The 24,489-nt window shown below is 37.6% G+C and overlaps 1 long non-coding RNA gene across 2 annotated transcripts in view; it reads left to right on the top strand.

Moving 5' to 3' along the window:
- LOC140168981 (uncharacterized) overlaps window positions 1-21,709 on the top strand; it is a 45,979-nt gene extending 24,270 nt beyond the window's left edge. Inside the window, exons 2-4 of one of the 2 annotated variants that reach the window (XR_011861305.1) lie at window positions 2,355-2,468; window positions 18,567-18,671; window positions 21,183-21,709. This is a non-coding gene — a long non-coding RNA (uncharacterized lncRNA). Of the gene's footprint in view, window positions 1-2,354; window positions 2,469-5,741; window positions 5,835-18,566; window positions 18,672-21,182 lie in introns of those variants that run through there. The other variant, XR_011861306.1, reaches the window with a different exon arrangement.
- The last annotated feature ends 2,780 nt before the right edge of the window (window positions 21,710-24,489 follow it).

Here is a 24,489-nt window from a genome sequence, read left to right as displayed (position 1 = left end):
TGGCTACACTACTGCTAGAAAGTTGTTACCATGGTTACATAAATGCATATTCATGCAGTTGGGAGATACCTCTATTGCTGCCAAGTGGTATTTTGCATTACCTTTGCTGGTACAGGGGGAAAGTGGGCTATGGTAACTCGTGCTACATCGGTAACTCGTGCTACTGGTAACTCGTGCTACAGTTTTTTAGGGGTCATTATTATGTGATGGATAGTGTTTTGTATTTCAATTTCTTATTTTTATTCAAGGTACTACTAGTAGAAGGAAAATAATAAGTGGCATCAATTAAATTGCCAACATTTTGTAAATATATTAAAAAATGCATCTCTCGGTAACTTGTGCTACACCATATTTAGTGTTATGAAAACACAATGAAAGGAAAAAATTAGCGGGGGTTATTTAAAATGTGATGGATATTTCTTGAAGACCATATTTCATAGATATAAAATATATTAAATTAAAAAGAAAAGTGCCCCTGTTTAATAAAATAGGCCCACTTAGAAAATATATAAGTTGAACAGGATTTTTCCACTAAATTTACACTCTCCGAAGAAATTTTTTTTTTTTTGAACAAAATGTTAGAAAAATGCAGAAAAAAGTTTAGAACTTGAACATTGCATCTGTTTGGAATAATATGAAAGTTAAAAGAAATACATAGAGGCAATTTTATTTTTTTGAGTCATGTCCACTTTTGCTTGGAATTGCCCACCTACATAAATGGTATTTGTGAAAATTCGACCACTCGCCTAGCATCATGCTAGCGAGTGATTAACCACTCTCCTTTAAATTCTAGACCGCAAGGCCTGAATCACCATCAGCCAGGTGTCAAAGGTCAAATTTCAATATTGGTCCAATCAAGCTCAAATTGAACAGGCAAATCACCATGGGTTGTTGCAGGTTTATTTACTTCTACCAAAGGTAATCGCGAAAGCAGGCAGTCGCGAAAGCAGGTGAGACGCGTGGTTCGAGAATCGCCTTGTAATTCCATTTAGCACCATATCAAAACCTTCCTGTAGTAATAGGACCATGTTTTTATGCTGCTATTGCGCTGTATTCAGCTGAATAAGCACACGGCCTTGAATGAACCAAATTTGTGTGCACATGGACCAGACGCATCCATTATAGCATATAGGGGTGTTTGGTTGTGGCTATTGATAAAATACAAGGTTGTAAAGATGTTTTCTTCACCATCTCTTATTTTCACCAAGGAAAATAGTCTATAATGCAAGTTATTGAACTTGAAAAAATATTGCTTCTGACTTATGAAGTTCATAACGTAATAATAATAGGTATTATACACATACACTTCATGCACCACATATGTCATCCCCTTTTTACAATGGTACGACCCATACACACAACTGTATTTCTAGTCGATGTGGCTAAATCAGAAGGTACTGGATTTCCTTTCGTCGCCAAATTTGCGAGTGAAGATATTAACCAATCAGATTATTTTTAACATGGATAGAAAGATAAGAGACTCAACCAAAATGACTCCGCCAAATTACATTGTCGGATGGCGCATTTCTGAGATATGGCGTGAGAAACATGTTGATATCTGCACAGAACAGTGATTTCTCACTGTAATCGACCCAAAAAAGGTCTAAAACTTGGCACATTTAGCCCATTTTTGCAAGTGTAAAGTATAAAGGATTGATAAAATTGAAGTATTTTATGAAAATATATATTATTATCGAACTGTAAACTTTCAAATTAGTGTTTTGGGCTTATGGTTTAATTTTTATGAGAAAAGATAGAAAAAAAGCGCTGATTTTCAGAGTTACTTCCATAGACGAAACTGTGCATGAAATTCTTGAAAGGAAAAGGAGCCCAAAGGTTTTGATATGCCCATTAAAATCAATGGCCATTGAAACATAGACGTAACTACATTAAGTCATTGCATGTGGACCATTAACTTTAAACTTGGTTTTTCTCAGAATGGCCAAAATGGAGTTATGTCTTTGTGTCACTGACCCCTGGTTATTTACTACCGGTACTTGAATAACAAAATTATTTACGAATATCCAGGCGAGGTGAAATCCTAGCAATCTAGTTGTGAACAAAACACTAAACAACTAGTGCAATCGGGGCACTGTTAAGAGGCAGGGTGTTAGCCGGGATCCCAAAACTGCCCGTCCACAGACCCAGCCTGGGATATAGGCATCCAGTGAGTGCGCCACAGCATGTCAAATTACAATCAGTCATATGTTGCAAAATATCAAATGGTGAACTGTTATAATACACTCCAACTGCAATAATGCATCATAAATTGCTTGATGAGTTGATAGAGTTAAATACAAATCCTGAAGATCATATTTTTAAGTGTGTAATTGTGTAATTTTATTTTTCCACAGGCTCGCTGTACCGTACATGGCATTGATATATACATTGTACAATGAAATAGGATTCCAAAAGGATGCCCAAGGAGGATACAAAGCCAGGAACTGTATACATATGGATGCATACAGGTAAGGGGGTCAAGATCAGTGATGGTTGCATTAATGAAATAGGATTTCAAATAGATATCAAAGGAGAATATAAAGCCAGGAACATTTCAGATTTAGGGACCATTCACAAACACTTGTTGGGGGGCTAATGCAAAAAACATTTCATCGCAAAAAAAAAAAAATTCAGATCTCACAAATTTTAGGGCCCCCTTTTTGACCAGATAATTATGGGTAACCCCATAGAAAAGCATATAAACTCAATTTTCCCAGGAAAATTTGTGGTAAATTTTTTCATGTTCCCCTCAGGAGGGTCAAAACCTTTACGGCCCCCAATTTTGCATCAGGCCCCCTCTAACAAGTGTTTGTGAACGGTCCCTTAAGCAGTCAAATTAGCTCAATCGGTCAAGCATTAGACTCTTGTGTTTGAGCCCAGGCGCAGTCCATGTTTGTTCTTGTGATATAATTGAGTTAGCTTGAAATTCCCCTGGACAAAGAACTTACTGCTTATTGTCTTGGTTACCCATACAAGTACTCTGGGAGCTCATCTTGGCTGTGATGGTTTATTGTGGTATGTATAGGGTGTGCGCTTAGCTGGAAGTCCCTGATTCTTGCCAAATAGTTTATATTGTGTGTTTTGGGCCACAGTGGTCAGCAAATTCAGTGTAAAGCGTGCTGAGGCCTGTGACTTTAAATCACTGAGCTTTTAAAAAACTTTACATTTCATCCCATTATTCTATAATCACACAGATAGGCGATGAGAGACAGTTATGGTTATACCTACCAGTAGGATCCCAGGGTTTGAAAGCAGCCACCAAGGCCAAGCTACGCTAAGCTTGAAATTCCCCTGGACAAGGAACTTACTGCTAATTGTCTCGTTGTAACCCGTACGAAACTCAGGGAGCTGACCCTGGTTGCGATGGTTATTTGTGGAATGTCTAGGGTGTGCGCTCTTGTAGCAGCAAAGTCCCTGATTAGACAATAATAACTGCGCACCATCTATTTTGAGGTCATTGTGTGAAATCGGAGGGTTTTGTTTTGGGCTGAGGTATTTTTCCGAGGGAGGAAAAATACAGAGGCTCAAAACAAAACCCGACAATTTCACACAATGACCTCAAAATAGATGGTGCAAAGTTATTATTGTCATTCATTACCGTCGTATCTGATATTTTGAACAAATCAAAATGGCATTTTATGTTATTTTATGCCATAAAACGCTGTTAAATATAACCAGTTTTAATCATTGTTGTAACCTACCCTACAAAAAATCAACCAGGCGAATATAACATTCGCGCCGACAACAAGAGCTACCAATCACAGAAGCGCCGACGGCATCGCGTAGGGTGTGCGTTGCCATAACGCGTCGTCTATACACGCACGCGCGCGCAGAAGTCATTGTTGCGCGTCCGGAGTCATTGTGAGTTATTAATGACCTCGCAATTAGTGCGCGGTCAGGCAATCAATTTCTTTTGATTGGATTACAGGCTTCGCGTATATTAATGAGGTTATGAATTTGTTGTTAAATGGTCTATGGAATGATGTGGACCGTAGTGGTCAGCGACAACCTGTAAAGTGTGCTGAGGCTTGTGGATCAACGTCTATGCGTTGTGCCTGTGCGTAGCGCACTATAAATCACTGCGCTTTTTTTTTCATATTACATTTTGAGTTGTAGTACGAGCGTTTCGAGATGGACGGTCACATACATGTATGTGATGGAATGGTGATACATGTGACTGCTCTATTGTGTGGTTAAATGTCATATATAGGGGTAATTTGAGGTTGTTTACCCCAAACTTTCAATCATCGCAGGAATTGGTTGCGGTTTCCACATACTTTGAGGGATTTTCATGGGACTTGGACACAATGATGCTTGGGTAGAGGTACATGGGTGCCTGATGTAATAGAATTGAAATTAAGAAACACATTCAAATTGGCATACACATTGTCATTAATTATTTCTGTTTTTAACATTTTCCCATGTATTCTTTTCAGTGCCAGCATCTGTAAAAAAAATGGGGAAGCAGAAGAGCTTGCAATGCCGCCTCTGTGGCCATGATGTGAAGTGATTAGACCAGCATTTCATCAAGATACCTAATACTGGGGAGTTATTTGGGAGTGCAGGGGTGCGGTGGTGGAAGTGAAGAAGAGGAAAGCTTGGAAGGAGATATCAGAGGTGTTGGGTCAGCAGGGTACAGCAGGATGTGGGAGGTGGTGAGAAAGAAGTGGACAGATGTGGTGTTTTGGGCAAAGCAATATAGAAGAAACAGGATAGGAGTAATTGTAACAGGTATGTAAAAAACACCAGTGTATAGTTATACTATACTATAGTATTAGTATAGGGCCAAAGCCAAAAATACTGCAGTGTAACAGCCATTTAAATCTAGCTGATTGTATTTGAGATATATATATCTACTTGTTAAAAAGAAACAATTATAGGTTAATGAAAGTGTATTACTTGTTGGGAGAGAAATAAGACAGCACATGGTGGATCACTTACTTGGCTGTGAGACATTTACGAGAAAGAAATCATTACAAGTTTAATTCACCATTAGATCTGCTGTTGTGGTGGTGAACAATACCACATGAAATAGGCAGTGTGTAATAATTATATATCACTGTTTCGTCTGAAACAAAAAGTCTGATCTGAGGAAGCCCATACATGCCATAGCCCTACTACTACCACAGACCACATCCTTGCCTTGTATTAATTGCACTGATCACAAATGGGCATGTTAGAGAAAGCAAGAATTCTTGATCAAGGCTACTTTCCTATGTGAATTGATAACATAGGCCTACATTTCGAGTACTCGATCTTGAGTAGACATCAGACCCACCCTGATATACGGTGAGCTGTTTGCAGTAGATAGCAGCATACTAGCCTTAATGTAAGCTATTAGTGCATAGCATCAAACTAGCCCTAATACATGTATATAAGGTTAGCTATCTTCAGTAGACAGCATCAGATGTTTTGTGAATGTAAACACAATGCTATATTTTCCCAAACCAAATATTAACATTATTATGATAGGTGCTGTGTACATGTATAAAAACCCATAATATTTAATATAATGAAAATGAACATGGTCATGATGGTGCTCAACACATAGACGTTTAAAGCATGTTAAGCTAAAGTTATACATCTTATGCGCTATCCTCCTTGATCCCAGAAATGAAGTGTTTTGATAATAGCTGTTTAATTTTTTTTTTTTAAGTAATGGCAGCTTTCAAATGGATAATCTAATAAAATCAAGGCAAAAGTGGAGAATAAGCATGCATCATACTAATGCATTCGAAGAGTGAATCGCCACCTGTGGCACGCTGGAGGAACAAGAACGCCTATGCCAGTAACCCTGTCACCCACGCATCTGCAGCATATGGCATTCAAACAAGGTGAGTTTTGGAGATTGTTGTTGTATTGTTTCCTGGTTTATCACACTCCGCTAGTATAGGTGTATTTTGTGGGTAGCCTGCAAGGTACCTTTCACTTTTGCCCTTTGTTTAGTCATGTCATTCTCATTTCAAATTCATACACTCCTAGAACCGTCACTTAATCAGAAAAGCCATTCAAAACTGTATGCCCATGTATATAAATATTGTATAATGCACTGGCTTGCAGTTCTGTGTATAAGTCATGTGTACACTACAAAATTTCTATACCGGCCGCCTGCAAGGGTAACCATCGCCAAGGTACATAGATATATGTACATACAGAATACCTACATGAGTAGTCTGTAGTACCAGTGCGAAACCACAGCTGTTGGGGCCTGTGCAGTACCAACAGAGTACCTATGTAGGTACCTTGATGAAAGTGTACCCATGCAAGTGGTCGCTGAAGAAATTCTTGCCTTGCAGGGTACAGCACACAATTACAATTATGCAATATTTACGCACCCTCACATATTTTATAATGGCTTTTCTTATTGTCTACACGGTCCTAGGAGTGTATGAATCATGCTTAAAGTTTTATAACTTTACATTGTTGCTTAAATTAGTTAATGTGTTGTTTTAATATAAACTAATAAGTTGTTTTGCAATTTGCAATTCATCATGCACTCCATGTAATCCATTCCATTCATAACAAAGTATTTATTGAGGGAGAGAGTCTACTACAAAGCCATGTTGTATGTTTACAAGTGCCTTGCTGGCTTGGGCCGGATTATTTGGCATCCTCCTTATCATTATATATCCCTGGAAGACGAGGACTTCGATCTGCCACCGATGCCACTCGCCTGCATGTGCCCAAACTCCACTACCGTTCATTTAAGTCAGCCGCTGATAAGGCTTTTGCTTTCACAGCTCCTAAGTTGTGGAACCAGCTACCTGTTTCTGTCTGCTCCTCCAACTCTTTGCCAGTGTTCAAAAAAGGGCTGAAAACATTCCTGTTTTCAGAAATATAATTGCTTTTATTGCATTTGCTTTTATTCTGTCATGTTTTTGCTATATTTTTCTTGCTATGTTGTATTGAGCGCTGTGATCATTTGAAATGGCGCTATATAAAAGCCTATTGTATGTATGTATGTATGTATGATTTTTTATGAAAGTTTTTTTCTTACTGTTTAACAATAACAATACTCTCATTTTCAATACATTTTAATCTTCATCGCTAATCTTGCTCAGTTACAGCATATCCAGTGATCGATTTTCGTATATTTTTTTGTGTAGCAAAAAATGCTACTCACTTTCAGATCTGAGTATCAATTCCAAAATTGTGAGTAGCATTTTGCAAATGCTAATCCAGGTAAATCAAACACTGTAACCATATACCAACTATTCAAAAAACACTTGGGCTGAATGTTCCATTTTCAGTTCAGGTCAGTGGCCAGTGATCGATTTTCAGTATATTTTTTGTGTAGCAAAAATGCTACTCACTTTCAGATTTGAGTAGCAATTACAAAATTGTGAGTAGCATTTTGCTACGCTAATCCAGGTAAATCGAACACTGAGCATATCATGGTGGTTGTTAAACGTTTATGTGGCATTATGCAAATATTGTGTTAATTGAAAGAAATCCAAACATTGTTTTTATTTGAGACAAATCATATCTGCAAAAGTTGTGTTAATTGAAATCCAAACATTATAACAAGTGTTTTGTTTTTAGTTGAGACAAATCATTTTGTGTTACCCAGCTGATGAAAGCTATTTATGCTTTTCTGTAAAATCTTGTTTACAATTTTACAGAAGGTCCTGAACACAAAATGGTCTCAAATAACCAAAGAAAGGGACCGAAACTGTACTTGGAATTACAATAAATACCATGATGATACCATAATCAAGGTGCTTGCATTTGTTTGTCAGCTATCAACCACTTTGGTAGTTATGCAGAATATGTACAATATACAGCTACATGTATCAAGGCATAATGAAAGTTTTGGCAGTTAAAATCTGAATTCCTTGTACAGTTCTGGGGAACATTTTGTTAGTTCCTCTGTTTCAATTTGCAAAGTTATATTTTCTCAAATTTGTCTCCATATTTATGAAGGGACTTTTGTGTCTATCCAGTCTGTTGTGGGTTTGGACTTGATAGTTTTAGTCCTAGCCTGCACCAGATTGTTTTAGTCCCTAGCCTGCAGCCTGCACTTGGTAGTTTTAGCCTACAGCCAGCACTAAGTATGTACAATGTATGTATGGCCTGCAGTATGCACCATGCCTTCATTATTGAAAATTGCAGGAGGCTCCAGGAGCTCTGTTAATCACTCTCCTGAGTTTACTAAAGTGCTCAACATGGAGCTCAATCTTTTAATAATAATAATAATATTTATTTCTTATATGCGCAATTACATCAAAAGAACTCAAGGTGCTTTACAAAACATGATATTAAAAGCACATACATTTGTAAATGTATAACTTTTTAAAATATCTGTTTATTAAAACACGGATTCAAGTAGTGAGGAGCTCAGTAAATCATACTCCTGGAATGTTGTTAAGGAGAGCTGTAGGATAGGAGCACTGATGTAATCGAGCTCCTCAAAAATGAAGGTCTGATGCACTAGGTAGTTTGAGCCCGTAGCCTGCAGTTGGTGGGTTTAACATGCAGTGCACACTTGGTAGTTTTAACCCACCCTGCACCTGTTAGTTTTTGCCAGTGGCCCACACAGCGATATCTATCCATATAGAAAATCACCACTGCTAAAAGGAACTTACGTACGACTCAACACGTTGTCAGCCAATCACCATCCAGGAATCTTGATGTCATAAGAATGACGTAGTGTTTTGTTTCAAATGTTTACGTAAATTGTCAGTTTTCTAGCTTTTAACTGGTGTAACCCTGGGAGTAGTACCAATGTAAAGCTTAGAGTCTCCTCTTTCATTGAATACCAGGTCTATGCAGAGAAAGTGGCGAGAGCCTTTCCAAAATAGTGGGTTCAAAGAAAGACTGCAATATGCGTAACAAATTTTAAATTTGTCAAATTTGGTCATATTCGAAGAGGTCGTTGACCCCTTTTCCATTTGGGTCATAGGTCAGGATGGTGTCTGTGCAAAGCTACTAGTCTCCTCTTTCATTTGATATACTATTTAAGTTATATAACCCTTGGGAAGTTAGTCAACCCCTTGTCTGCGAGTTGTCAGTTTTCTGCAGTTTTTGCAGAAGGGTTCAATTTTCAATTTGACAGATTACGTAAATTGTCAGTTTTCTAGCTTTGAACTGCTGTAACATTTGTTCTAGGATACCCCCTTCTGGGAGTGGTACCAATGTAAAGCTTAGAGTCTCCTCATTCATTGAATAAAGCCTTTGCAGAGAAAATAGTGACTTTGAAGAAAGACTGCAATATGCGTAAATAATTTAAAATTTTTCAAATTTGGTCATATTCGAAGAGGTCGTTGACCCCTTTTCAATTTGGGTCATAGGTCAGGATAGTGTCTGTGCAAAGCTACTAGTCTCCTCTTTCATTTGATATACTATGTAAGTTATATAACCCTTGGGAAGTTTTTCAACCCCTTGTCTGCGAGTTGTCAGTTTTTGCAGATTTTCATAATCCATAACTGTGCAACGTATAGGGGGATCAATTTTCAATTTAACAGATTACGCAGATTTTCAATTTGCTAGCTTTGAACTGCTGTAACATTTGTTCTAGGATACCCCCTACCCTGTGAGTGGTACCAATGTAAAGCTTAGAGTCTCCTCATTCATTGAATACCAAGTCTATGCAGAGAAAGTGGCGAGAGCCTTTCTAAAATAGTGGGTTCAAAGGAAGACTGCAATATGCGTAACAAATTTTAAATTTGTCAAATTTGGTCATATTCGAAGAGGTCGTTGACCCCTTTTCAATTTGGGTCATAGGTCAGGATGGTGTCTGTGCAAGGCTACGAGTCTCCTCTTTCATTTCATATACTATGTAAGTTATATAACCCTTGGGAAGTTTTTCAACCCCTTGTCTGCGAGTTGTCAGTTTTTGCAGATTTTCATAATCCTTAACTGTGCAACGTATAGGGGGATTAATTTTCAATTTGACAGATTACGCAGTTTTTCAGTTTTCTAGCTTTGAACTGCTGTAACATTTGTTCTAGGATACCCCCTACCCTGTGAGTGGTACCAATGTAAAGCTTAGAGTCTCCTCATTCATTGAATACCAAGTCTATGCAGAGAAAGTGGCGAGAGCCTTTCTAAAATAGTGGGTTCAAAGGAAGACTGCAATATGCGTAACAAATTTTAAATTTGTCAAATTTGGTCATATTCGAAGAGGTCGTTGACCCCTTTTCAATTTGGGTCATAGGTCAGGATGGTGTCTGTGCAAGGCTACGAGTCTCCTCTTTCATTTCATATACTATGTAAGTTATATAACCCTTGGGAAGTTTTTTCAACCCCTTGTCTGCGAGTTGTCAGTTTTGCAGATTTTCATAATCCTTAACTGTGCAACGATAGGGGATCAATTTTCAATTTGACAGATTACGCAGATTTTCAGTTTTCTAGCTTTGAACTGCTGTAACATTTGTTCTAGGATACCCCCTACCCTGTGAGTGGTACCAATGTAAAGCTTAGAGTCTCCTCATTCATTGAATACCAAGTCTATGCAGAGAAAGTGGCGAGAGCCTTTCTAAAATAGTGGGTTCAAAGGAAGACTGCAATATGCGTAACAAATTTTAAATTTGTCAAATTTGGTCATATTCGAAGAGGTCGTTGACCCCTTTTCAATTTGGGTCAGGTCAGGATGGTGTCTGTGCAAGGCTACGAGTCTCCTCTTTCATTTGATATACTATGTAAGTTATATAACCCTTGGGAAGTTTTTCAACCCCTTGTCTGCGAGTTGTCAGTTTTTGCAGATTTTCATAATCCTTAACTGTGCAACGTATAGGGGGATCAATTTTCAATTTGACAGATTACGCAGATTTTCAGTTTTCTAGCTTTGAACTGCTGTAACATTTGTTCTAGGATACCCCCTACCCTGTGAGTGGTACCAATGTAAAGCTTAGAGTCTCCTCATTCATTGAATACCAAGTCTATGCAGAGAAAGTGGCGAGAGCCTTTCTAAAATAGTGGGTTCAAAGGAAGACTGCAATATGCGTAACAAATTTTAAATTTGTCAAATTTGGTCATATTCGAAGAGGTCGTTGACCCCTTTTCAATTTGGGTCATAGGTCAGGATGGTGTCTGTGCAAGGCTACGAGTCTCCTCTTTCATTTCATATACTATGTAAGTTATATAACCCTTGGGAAGTTTTTCAACCCCTTGTCTGCGAGTTGTCAGTTTTTGCAGATTTTCATAATCCTTAACTGTGCAACGTATAGGGGGATCAATTTTCAATTTGACAGATTACGCAGATTTTCAGTTTTCTAGCTTTGAACTGCTGTAACATTTGTTCTAGGATACCCCCTACCCTGTGAGTGGTACCAATGTAAAGCTTAGAGTCTCCTCATTCATTGAATACCAAGTCTATGCAGAGAAAGTGGCGAGAGCCTTTCTAAAATAGTGGGTTCAAAGGAAGACTGCAATATGCGTAATAAATTTTAAATTTGTCAAATTTGGTCATATTCGAAGAGGTCGTTGACCCCTTTTCAATTTGGGTCAGGTCAGGATGGTGTCTGTGCAAGGCTACGAGTCTCCTCTTTCATTTGATATACTATGTAAGTTATATAACCCTTGGGAAGTTTTTCAACCCCTTGTCTGCGAGTTGTCAGTTTTTGCAGATTTTCATAATCCTTAACTGTGCAACGATAGGGGATCAATTTTCAATTTGACAGATTACAGATTTTCAGTTTTCTAGCTTTGAACTGCTGTAACATTTGTTCTAGGATACCCCCTACCCTGTGAGTGGTACCAATGTAAAGCTTAGAGTCTCCTCATTCATTGAATACCAAGTCTATGCAGAGAAAGTGGCGAGAGCCTTTCTAAAATAGTGGGTTCAAAGGAAGACTGCAATATGCGTAACAAATTTTAAATTTGTCAAATTTGGTCATATTCGAAGAGGTCGTTGACCCCTTTTCAATTTGGGTCATAGGTCAGGATGGTGTCTGTGCAAGGCTACGAGTCTCCTCTTTCATTTCATATACTATGTAAGTTATATAACCCTTGGGAAGTTTTTCAACCCTTGTCTGCGAGTTGTCAGTTTTTGCAGATTTTCATAATCCTTAACTGTGCAACGATAGGGGATCAATTTTCAATTTGACAGATTACTAAAATTTTGTGTTTCTAGCTTTGAACTGCTGTAACATTTGTTCTAGGATACCCCCTACCCTGTGAGTGGTACCAATGTAAAGCTTAGAGTCTCCTCATTCATTGAATACCAAGTCTATGCAGAGAAAGTGGCGAGAGCCTTTCTAAAATAGTGGGTTCAAAGGAAGACTGCAATATGCGTAACAAATTTTAAATTTGTCAAATTTGGTCATATTCGAAGAGGTCGTTGACCCCTTTTCAATTTGGGTCATAGGTCAGGATGGTGTCTGTGCAAGGCTACGAGTCTCCTCTTTCATTTGATATACTATGTAAGTTATATAACCCTTGGGAAGTTTTTCAACCCCTTGTCTGCGAGTTGTCAGTTTTTGCAGATTTTCATAATCCTTAACTGTGCAACGTAGGGGGATCAATTTTCAATTTGACAGATTACGCAGATTTTCAGTTTTCTAGCTTTGAACTGCTGTAACATTTGTTCTAGGATACCCCCTACCCTGTGAGTGGTACCAATGTAAAGCTTAGAGTCTCCTCATTCATTGAATACCAAGTCTATGCAGAGAAAGTGGCGAGAGCCTTTCTAAAATAGTGGGTTCAAAGGAAGACTGCAATATGCGTAACAAATTTTAAATTTGTCAAATTTGGTCATATTCGAAGAGGTCGTTGACCCCTTTTCAATTTGGGTCATAGGTCAGGATGGTGTCTGTGCAAGGCTACGAGTCTCCTCTTTCATTTGATATACTATGTAAGTTATATAACCCTTGGGAAGTTTTTCAACCCCTTGTCTGCGAGTTGTCAGTTTTTGCAGATTTTCATAATCCTTAACTGTGCAACGTATAGGGGGATCAATTTTCAATTTGACAGATTACGCAGATTTTCAATTTTCTAGCTTTGAACTGCTGTAACATTTGTTCTAGGATACCCCCTACCATGAAGCAATTCCTGGAGAGGGCAATCCCTCATTTGCATGTGACGCTTTCTTATTTAAATTAGCCATTGTGTTATTGCTTAATATTCATATGTTATGGGGAGCACTTAACACCACCAGGTTGGGCAAGTCATGAATAATTTAGCGTTGTGAAGCCAAATAAACTTATTATTTCCCAGGCTTGAAAAAAAATTACAGGCAGAGGTGGGAATCGATCTCGGTACCTCCCGGTTAAAAAGCACAGTGCAAGACCGCTAAGCCAGCTAAATATCTGTTGTGAGACGTGTAACATTAAATCAGTAATAAAAGACGAGATTCTTATTTTGGGCTCAAATTGTAGAAAAGGGAAATATTTGTCTCTGCTCTAAAGAAAATAAAAATTGAGATCTTCAAAACAAAATGTTACGGCCCTATTGCAAAAAAAAAAAAAAGATTGATATCAAAATAACTTTAAATTCATTTCACGAGGCGGCATTGTCACAGACTAACACTGTATAGGCTAAAACTAGGTCCTCACCACTAGACGACGTCGTAGCACAGTGGTAGAGCATCAGACTGGTGATGCAAAGGTTGTTGGTTCGAGTCCTCCTGTCAGCAATGTTTGTTTTTGTGAATGCAATGCTACGATACCATTTGTTCAAATTTTTCTTACTTATTTATTTCTTTTTGTATTTATTTATTTATTTATTTGTTTATTTATGTAAATAATTATGCTTGTATTTATTTTGTTTAATCACTCACTCACACTCTTTAGAAAAAGGGCTCTTGGTCGATCAGTTCATTTATTCATTGTTTGATGGTTTGATATGATATGTCTATTGATTGAAATTGAATATCATATAATTTATTCATATTCATTGTTTGTGAATTGATTGATTAATTAACTGATTGATTGATTTGTTGAGCCGGTGCAAGTGAGTGCGTGAAATGTTAGAGGTGAGTTACTTGAACAAGCCTTAATAATTATAATAAATAAATAAATAATAAATAAATAAATAAATAAATAAATAAATAAATCGCTTTCCCCCTCTCAGCCTGCAAAAAATATTGTGACCACCCCCTTGTTGCACATTCAAATTATTGGGATCCCAAATAATGATTAAATACATCAGATTTGTAGATGTAGGCCTACAGTAAAAAAAACTTTTTTTTAAAAACTAAACCGATATTTTACTCATTATTGACCATGGTAGGCTAAACCGTCAATAGTGATTAAAGAATTTTTGTTCAAAATAAAATTTCCATATCATAAGCGTTTCCGGACCTTTACTATTATCCTCCCCTCCCCCAGGGGGGGTACTCACGTATAAGGTTTTCCACGAAAAATCCATAGACATGGGTCTCCCTTTTAGATTTTCGGTGCTATGTGTGAAAAACATGCCGGAAAACATGTTGCTTTTACTATTTTCAAGCTCAAATCCTTAGATATGGGTCCTTACTTTCCTGACAATCCTTAGATATGGGTAGGGGCCTACCTATTTTCGGTAAAATCGTGACCCTTAGAAATGGTTATGGGTTCGGAAGCTCGGGCCGCACATCTCCGTCGAAAAATAATCCAAGTAATGGTTAAGCCTTTTAAAGCGTTTTAAGGCCAAAATCGCACCCCTCACCCCAATTTTACCCTCCCAGGACTCATAATTATTCACAGCCCCTGATAATCTCCTAAATTATTCATTATTGTTTTTTCGATGGACCTAAGCTCCTGTAATATGCATGCACATATTGAATACAGCAAGCTACATTCAAATTATACATGCACGATGCAAGTGCTATTCCAGAAAGCGCTGCACATCAGTGACATCACTTAATTAATATTACTACCGGTAGTGAATAGCAAGCTTGAAGGTTGAAAGTGCGCCCGCTTTACTACCTGAGAGCAATCCGTAGTGGCGTTTCAATTTATTACGTGTTGGGAAATCCACAAGATCAAATAGAACGGTGAGTGATGATTATTTACTTATTTTTAAAACAAACTTCTTAGGCCAGTTATAAACTACGTTCACGGCCGACAACTATAGTTTGAATGATATTTATTATCACACGAGGAAATAAAAACAAGCGAATATGGCGCCTCACGTGCTTCAGGTCAGGTCAGTGGTCAAAGGTTTTTTATCGCTAAATCGCTGGCTGAATATCGTATCAAATTCAAGTGATACACTACCGTCGTATTATTGACACCAATTCCTAATTTCGACATTACTATTGCGAAAGGTTATTCCATTATCAAATTAGTAGACTTTCTGTAAAAAACAAATCACTGGTGCCTGATGGGAAATACTAGTGCGCCATCGCCGGATTGCTCCCTGCTCTGCTAGCTGGCGCACTTTCAAGCTTGGTACTCGCATTGAACAGGCAGAGTTCGCAAAACTAACGGCGTCGTTATTTGCCAACCCTAAAAGGGATCGAAATTAATTATTCATAACCGATCGATAACTGGTCTCATTTTCTAAATAGCAAACCAGCGGGATTTGTCATAGGTTTGCGTTGATAATAGAACAACCGTGAAGTTAGTGTCACCCCCTTGCCCCTACCCTGTGAGTGGTACCAATGTAAAGCTTAGAGTCTCCTCATTCATTGAATACCAAGTCTATGCAGAGAAAGTGGCGAGAGCCTTTCTAAAATAGTGGGTTCAAAGGAAGACTGCAATATGCGTAACAAATTTAAAATTTGTCAAATTTGGTCATATTCGAAGAGGTCGTTGACCCCTTTTCCATTTGGGTCATAGGTCAGGATGGTGTCTGTGCAAAGCTCCTAGTCTCCTCTTTCATTTGATATACTATTTAAGTTATATAACCTTTGGGAAGTTTTTCAATACCTTGTCTGCGTAGTTGTCAGTTTTCTGCAGATTTTCTTAATCCTTAACTGTGCAATGTATAGGAGTTCAATTTTCAATTTGACAGATTACGCAGATTTTCAGTGTTCTAGCTTTGAATTGCTGTAATATTTGTTCTAGGATATCCCCTACCCTGGGAGTGGTACCAATGTAAAGCTTAGAGCCTCCTCTTTCATTGAATACCAGGTCTATGCAGAGAAAGTGGCGAGAGCCTTTCTAAAATAGTGGGTTCAAAGAAAGACTGCAATATGCATAACGAATTTCAAAATTGTCAAATTTGGTCATATTCGAAGAGGTCGTTGACCCCTTTTCCATTTGGGTCATAGGTCAGGACGGTGTCTGTGCAAAGCTCCTAGTCTCCTCTTTCATTTGATATACTATTTAAGTTATATAACCTTTGGGAAGTTTTTCAATCCCTTGTCTGCGAGTTGTCAGTTTTCTGCAGATTTTCTTAATCCTTAACTGTGCAATGTATAGGGGGTTCAATTTTCAATTTGACAGATTACACAGATTTTCAGTGTTCTAGCTTTGAATTGCTGTAATATTTGTTCTAGGATATCCCCTACCCTGGGAGTGGTACCAATGTAAAGCTTAGAGCCTCCTCTTTCATTGAAAAGCTAGAGAAAGTGGCGAGAGCCTTTCTAAAATAGTGGGTTCAAAGAAAGACTGCAATATGCGTAACGAATTTTAAAATTGTCAAATTTGGTCATATTCGAAGAGGTCGTTGACCCCTTTTCCATTTGGGTCATAGGTCAGGATGGTGGCTGTGCAAAGCTCCTAGTCTCCTCTTTCATTTGATATACTATTTAAGTTATATAACCTTTGGGAAGTTTTTCAATCCCTTGTCTGCGAGTTGTCAGTTTTCTGCAGATTTTCTTAATCCTTAACTGTGCAATGTATAGGGAGTTCAATTTTCAATTTGACAGATTACGCAGATTTTCAGTGTTCTAGCTTTGAATTGCTGTAATATTTGTTCTAGGATATCCCCTACCCTGGGAGTGGTACCAATGTAAAGCTTAGAGCCTCCTCTTTCATTGAATACCAGGTCTATGCAGAGAAAGTGGCGAGAGCCTTTCTAAAATAGTGGGTTCAAAGAAAGACTGCAATATGCGTAACGAATTTCAAAATTGTCAAATTTGGTCATATTCGAAGAGGTCGTTGACCCCTTTTCCATTTGGGTCATAGGTCAGGATGGTGACTGTGCAAAGCTCCTAGTCTCCTCTTTCATTTGATATACTATTTAAGTTATATAACCTTTGGGAAGTTTTTCAATACCTTGTCTGCGAGTTGTCAGTTTTCTGCAGATTTTCTTAATCCTTAACTGTGCAATGTATAGGGGGTTCAATTTTCAATTTGACAGATTACACAGATTTTCAGTGTTCTAGCTTTGAATTGCTGTAATATTTGTTCTGGGATATCCCCTACCCTGGGAGTGGTACCAATGTAAAGCTTAGAGCCTCCTCTTTCATTGAATACCAGGTCTATGCAGAGAAAGTGGCGAGAGCCTTTCTAAAATAGTGGGTTCAAAGAAAGACTGCAATATGCGTAACGAATTTTAAAATTGTCAAATTTGGTCATATTCGAAGAGGTCGTTGACCCCTTTTCCATTTGGGTCATAGGTCAGGATGGTGTCTGTGCAAAGCTCCTAGTCTCCTCTTTCATTTGATATACTATTTAAGTTATATAACCTTTGGGAAGTTTTTCAATACCTTGTCTGCGACCACCGATATCTCAGTTTTCTGCAGATTTTCTTAATCCTTAACTGTGCAATGTATAGGGGGTTCAATTTTCAATTTGACAGATTACACAGATTTTCAGTGTTCTAGCTTTGAATTGCTGTAATATTTGTTCTAGGATATCCCCTACCCTGGGAGTGGTACCAATGTAAAGCTTAGAGCCTCCTCTTTCATTGAATACCAGGTCTATGCAGAGAAAGTGGCGAGAGCCTTTCTAAAATAGTGGGTTCAAAGAAAGACTGCAATATGCGTAACGAATTTCAAAATTGTCAAATTTGGTCATATTCGAAGAGGTCGTTGACCCCATTTCCATTTGGGTCATAGGTCAGGATGGTGTCTGTGCAAAGCTCCTAGTCTCCTCTTTCATTTGATATACTATTTAAGTTATATAACCTTTGGGAAGTTTTTCAATCCCTTGTCTGTGAGTTGTCAGTTTTCTGCAGATTTTCATAATCCTTAACTGTGCAATGTATAGGGGGTTCAATTTTCAATTTGACAGATTACGCAGATTTTCAGTTTTCTAGCTTTGAACTGCTGTAATATTTGTTCTAGGATACCCCCTTCCCGGGGAGTGGTACCAATGTAACCCTTATTCTTAGTCAGTGGGAGTGGTCTAGTTCGTAGACACATTTCTGATTGGACAATCGCATGATTTCGGGTGCCGTCTATCAGTCTGTAGACGACCCCACGTCATCATGCGTCTTGATAATGCGTAACGGGTGTAGTACCCCCTTAAGGTCACGTTTTGGACTTCAACATATGTATGGGCTTTAACTATGCAATATGTGTATGGACTTCAACTGGAAGAGCACATTGATCAATTAGTAAAGAAAATAGGCAAAATTCTGCACATAATATTTTTAATTAATTATCCTTTCAATAAGATTTGAAAGATCTACTCCAGTAATAATAGGTAGTATTGCAAATGTTAAAAGAATTTGTCATTTTGTTTCACTTTACTTAACTTAACTATCATAATTTTATGACTTGTATACTTTTTATTTCTTCATGCAATGTACAGGTGATGATGAGTGTACAATACCATGTAAAAATGGTGGTACATGTTTCAATGGAGCTTGTCAGTGTGCACAGGGATGGACTGTAGAATACTGCCAAACTAAACAAGGTATATACATGTAGCTATATGCATTTGTTTTAACTCACATCTGCTTTGTATGATTTTTAAAACATAGGCACACAGACACTGTGGAAGTCCATGTTTACAAGACCTATTCCAGAGGACACTACACACCATTGGAAAGAATTGAGCCTATAGGTTCCCCATTCAAGATATAATGTCAGGTCCATGGTGTGGCAATTACCTGTCAGATTTGTGTGTAAACATTCACAATTTCAATATGTGAATGTCAGTCCTCAGTTGCCTGTGTAAAATACAAGGTCCATGCATATGCACAATGCAAGTAAGACATGGTCTGACCATGGAGGGTGGACTTACGGAGGAATCCTTTTACTCTTTTCTTTTCCTTTATTCCTAGCAAAGTCCAAAAGTTAAGCTGGATCCATCTAATATTACGCTGCCAGTCACAGGATCTAAAATTGTATAGAATAGGATATCTAAAATACCTAAGAGTTCCTTCTCCCTAAGTCTAATCTCCATGGTTAGATCGGTCTAAAGTTAGACCTGGTCTAATTTATTTTGTGCATGTGGACCCAAGGGATTTTAAATGGCTCATAAACTTTTGTATTACGCCCCTCTGTTCTAGATGTATCGATTCTGCCTTCAATTTAGGTTATGACTGTCGACTGCGGAAACTTTGTAGGATCGATATGTAATTAAAAAGTACTAGGCATGCACCCAAGGCCAGTAAATACAGCACTGCTTTTGGCACTTGTGGGAATTTTGTCATTCAAAGTGAACACTTCAATGACTGAACATTCTTCCTCAGTATCATCTGATCCCGGCATCTGATGAAGTTTCTGACTCTTGATTCATAAAGGTTCATCAAGAATCCGACACTGAATGACACCCTGTTTAAAGGATGTTCCTTTAAGTTAGTCCACAGATATAGGGTGCACAACTTATAAGTTCCCCCTAATGCTTTTTGAGATAAATCGAAAATTATTTAACGAAATGTAAAATTGTAAAAAGTTAAGAGTAACCTTGTTTGTTTTACAAATCTGGACCAATTTGTAGTGTCACACATCATTGCGTTTGGTCACAATGGTTCATTATGTAAAAAAGAGGGAGTTTTAAAAGTTGCACCTGAGTCCATAGGAGTCAATTGTCAAACAATACAGTATGTTAAGCCTGTCCATGTGTTTGTAATGGAAATAATGTTTAGTAGGGGATATGTCCTCCTGCACTGTTGACAAGTGCATTGCAACGTTGCCGCATGCTGTTTATTAAAGTCTGGATCCGTTGCTGGTCCATGTTGTTCCATACATGTTGGATTGCTCGGGTTAGCTCAAGATTGCAGTGTTGTGTTTTCATTGATAAGGTGGTCAACCTCATTTTTAACATCTCGGCCATTTATCATTAAAAAGAAAAGAATTAAACACCTGCTTTGCTTTTGAAAAAGAACAAGATTAAGTTTTCTTTTACAAACACATGAATATCCCTGGTCTACTGTATTGTTTGAGAATTGAGTCCTATGAACTCAGATGCAACTTTTAACAGTTTAAAACGGGCTCTTTTACATAATGAACCATTGTGACTGAACGCAATGACGTGTGACGCTGAAATTTTGTCCAAATGTGTAAAACAAATAAAGCTACCCATATCTTTTAACAGGTTTGTATTTCGTCAAATATTTTTTTCGATTTATATTAAAAAGTATTTAGGGGGAACTTATAAGTTGGGGACCCTATATCTATAGAGAATAGAGACATATTGATATTTTCGGTAATGAATGGTGATTAAATGGTTTCTGTTGCAATTAGTGGTGGGTTAAGTCCTGATTTTCCTTAATTTGATTGGCCTATTGAATGTATATGTAGTATTTGAAGAGCTCCGTTTCAAAGGCCCTTACATCCACTTCTGGCTGAAATGTAGTTATTGGCATGATATTATAGTGTGTATTAATTGTATTTACAGACCTTTGTTATTTACACACCTTCGTGGGGGGCCAAAGTCCAAACCACATACTTCTAGTTCTAAACTGTTGTTGTGACGATCTTGCGTATGTTGAAGCTGGTTGCTCATTGTCAATACATTGGCTATAAGCAGGTGAATGATCATCATCCATATTATATACTTGGAAGAGAGTAGTTTTTGGCCCCCACAAAAATGTGGGGCTTCTGTTATCATCCAGATGGTTGCAAGGGTGTCTACCTGGTTGGCTATCAGTCCAGGCATCCTCAGAACCATTAAACAACTGTGCTGCATGCAGAATAAACCCAATAACCGATCAACTTCAAAGTTGCTATATTATTTGTATTTACACACCTTTATGTAGGGTCACCTTAAGAACCGCATAATTCTAGTTTAAAATCAGGATTGGTTGAATTAAATGGCATGTGCCAGTAAAATAAAAATTGGGTCATTTCATTTCAGTTTTGTGTAAATCCAATGCCAAGTCTTCCAGTTCAATAATTGTCAATTGCAAGTTGTACAAATAGTGCGACATACACTTCATTGCCTTTACACATTGTTGTGATCATTCTTATTTTTCTCCAGGGTGATGAATTGACACATATGTACATAGTAGGAGTCAGACCAGACAACAAAGATATGAAATAGGAATAGAGAACAAGACATTAGTCGAAGAAACAGAAGATGGGGACTAAAACTAGAGAATTGATGATACCAAGTCAGATCATTTTCATCAAAATAGATAGCAAAGCATAAAACTGATTTACCTTACCATTGGTGATGCAAGACAGATGCGATAACGCGAATGTAAATACGTGTTAAGGCAGAGCACATAAATTTGTCATGCCTGGAATCTGTGTGCAAATACACACTAGTTGAATTCCATATTTTTTTGAGGTAGTGGCTAAACATTGCCACTTTATGCTGGGTCTGTAGTTGTATTGCTGCAATCACCGATCTTTTTGCACGGCTGCGTGGCAATGATTAACTGACATTCCTCATGAAATAATCCTTTGAATAATATTGTTATGAACACGGCAGAGTATAGACTATGCCATAGTCGATTTTTGATAAATAAAAATATGTTATATAATCATTATGAACACATTCAGTTGAACTCAATTATACTGTACTGATATTATTTTATTACATCAAAATAATTGTAAGTGGTTATGAAAAAGTTTATATAATGATATTAACAGTAAAGTATATACGTAGGCTTATGCTACATATTATAATGGCACTTCAATACTGAACAGTTCTAATTTTAGAATCGACCAGTTTAATAATCGCGAAAGCCTGAGTTAAAAGTCGACTATGAGCATTGCATTTTTAACAGGGACTTTGACCGGGACTTCGCCCCTAACACACACTGACAATCATACTTGTTTATCAAACCAATTTAACCGCAAACACAAAAGCCTGTATGCATAAGACGCTCATGCTCCTAGTACACAAATAGCGCGCATAGTTGTGTACAATGTAGTTATCAAAGGTTACGGCACGCGTGCCGGAGGATTTAAACCATAACGAGATCTGGGCGACCAATCACAAGCCAGATCCATTTAAAGATGCATTACATCATGGCCAATTTTAGTAGGCCAGAAATCTGACAATCTCATCCATAGACAACCGCGTTGAACTTGTTAACGGCAATCGAAAGTCAGTAGTCCACTTGGAAAGCCAACAAACAGAGGGAGTACGGTGGCTAAAAAGATCAGATGTGAAAATCTATCAATTGTGCACAAATTAATTAAATCAGAGTTTTAAGAGTATGCACAATGGGCAAATGGACTACGGAGAAGTCTAGGCAGAGTTGTTCTGAGTAAACGGTTGAAAATCTTGGTACCATTCCATTCCATTCGTGAGCACTCATTTAAAATGTATATTATAGAATGTACACGAATGATTGGCAATACTTGTATGTTCTGAAATAATCGATATATTCCTCAAAACGTGTTTTAACAGCTATTCGGCTTAATGCTGTATCCAAAATGTCTCTACCACTGTGCAGAGAGAGGTCAAACACGCTTTCGTGTAAATAGCACACATTCTTGATTTGGGGCTTTTGTGTAGAAATTACTGGTTTTCCTAAGGCCATGTAGACTTAAATTGCTATAAGTTATAAATAGTCATCCCTGTAATATTTAGCAAAAACTCAAGGATTTTAAAGCAAAAATAACAATATTAGCCTATATTTTGCGTATGATTTTCCAATTTTAAGGACGAGCACTCACATTATTAAACTTATTTTGGTATCACCGGATAGAAGAGACCAAATATATTAGTATAGGACATTTAATATAGAAAATTTGGGATTTCCCGCTATACAATACTATAGATCAACATGATTTGTACAGCTAAGTATACGATTTGTCTCTCTGCCGAGTTCATTTATCGTACTTATGCGCGATTCGTCCAAATCAAAATTTCAATAACTACGTCGATGAGTAAGATTTACCATTAATTTTTGGTGGGAATAAAAGATAACCTGAAACATAATCATAAGCATACAAAAACTCAATTTGCTCAAAATGTTTCACCGTTGTTCATCACCGTCTAACAACTTGAGTCCGGCGCGTCTGCGTGGTTTACTTCGCAAGAGCAGCTTCTCGGCTTGCCATGTAAACCATGCAGACGATGCATCCTGCATGATCCATCATTTTTAAACGGTGATGAACAATGGTGAAACATAGATTGAATCCCTAAATAATATGTTGTTTTATTTCTAAGATGTTCTTGTTTGTTAATTAAACATTATTTGAACATAAAAAATATATTATTTTCAGCTTGTCTCATTATTTGTCGAAGTTGTTTTGCCATACATTTACAGACCATTTCAATCATATGCATGGTTTACTTAACAAAGAAGCAAGTTTCCCCATCTCAAATTTGGAAAGGATGTTCTTGTTTTAAAAATATTTCCATATCTAATATGAAAGCTTAACAGAGACAAAAAGAAGAATTCAGTAAATAATAAGTTATCAAAATATTTAAGAATCTGTTATACCCTCTATCGTCAGAGAGCTGCAGGTCAGTGACATACAAATCATGGTTCGTGGTCATCAGCTGCTGCTCTCAAAACAAGAGGTCAATTCAATTTTTCCTTGATCATGGGCTGAATATCACACAATTTTGCATGCACAGGCAAAATGTTACATGATCTGTGCGTGTAAAACCCCTCTAAGTCGTGTCCGGATATATTCCTGGCATCATGTTACATTGGAAACCACATCAGTCTCTGATGTAGCACCTTGTTGGGCACCCCTGCAGGTATAGGAAAACAAAATTCAACTTTCTAAAAGTGGGGATGTGACTGTGAATCACAAAATGCCCTGACTGAATATGATTTTGTTTTAGTGGAAACTACAAGAATCAATGCACAAACCATTAAATTTTTCACCAGAACAACAATGCAGGACTTGGGTCAAGCATTGTGGGAAAAATTAATGCATTGAATTTCGTCATTGCACATCACCAAAATCATATCAGTCATAGAATTTCTGGAATTTCCCTAAGATTGAAGGGAAGGTGGTATGAAGGGAAAGTGGTACAAAGGTCAAACAACCACCAAAAATGTATGTCATATCAATAACTCAATTTCCACCAAAAGTGGATGCATAGGGTTTTGAAACAGAGCTCTTCACTTGTGGATTAATGTTGCTTTCCCTACACCTGGATGCCCTGTAAATGTTCAACATCGGAGATTGATAAAGTAGTGCAAACAAAATAATGGTCACAAATTTGATTGCAAAGGTGGTTTCTAGAAAAGGGGTAAATTTATTTTGTTGCAAAAGCCCTTACATCTACAAAAGGGGCAATATTAAAGAAATTATAAAATAGATAGGAAAGCTTGAAAATTGTATCAAACCTATTCTTTTAGTTTCTATTC

The sequence above is a fragment of the Amphiura filiformis genome, chromosome 14 (genome assembly GCF_039555335.1).
Source record: "Amphiura filiformis chromosome 14, Afil_fr2py, whole genome shotgun sequence".
Classification (NCBI taxonomy): domain Eukaryota; kingdom Metazoa; phylum Echinodermata; class Ophiuroidea; order Amphilepidida; family Amphiuridae; genus Amphiura; species Amphiura filiformis.
This window is presented reverse-complemented; position numbering and strand designations above follow the sequence as displayed.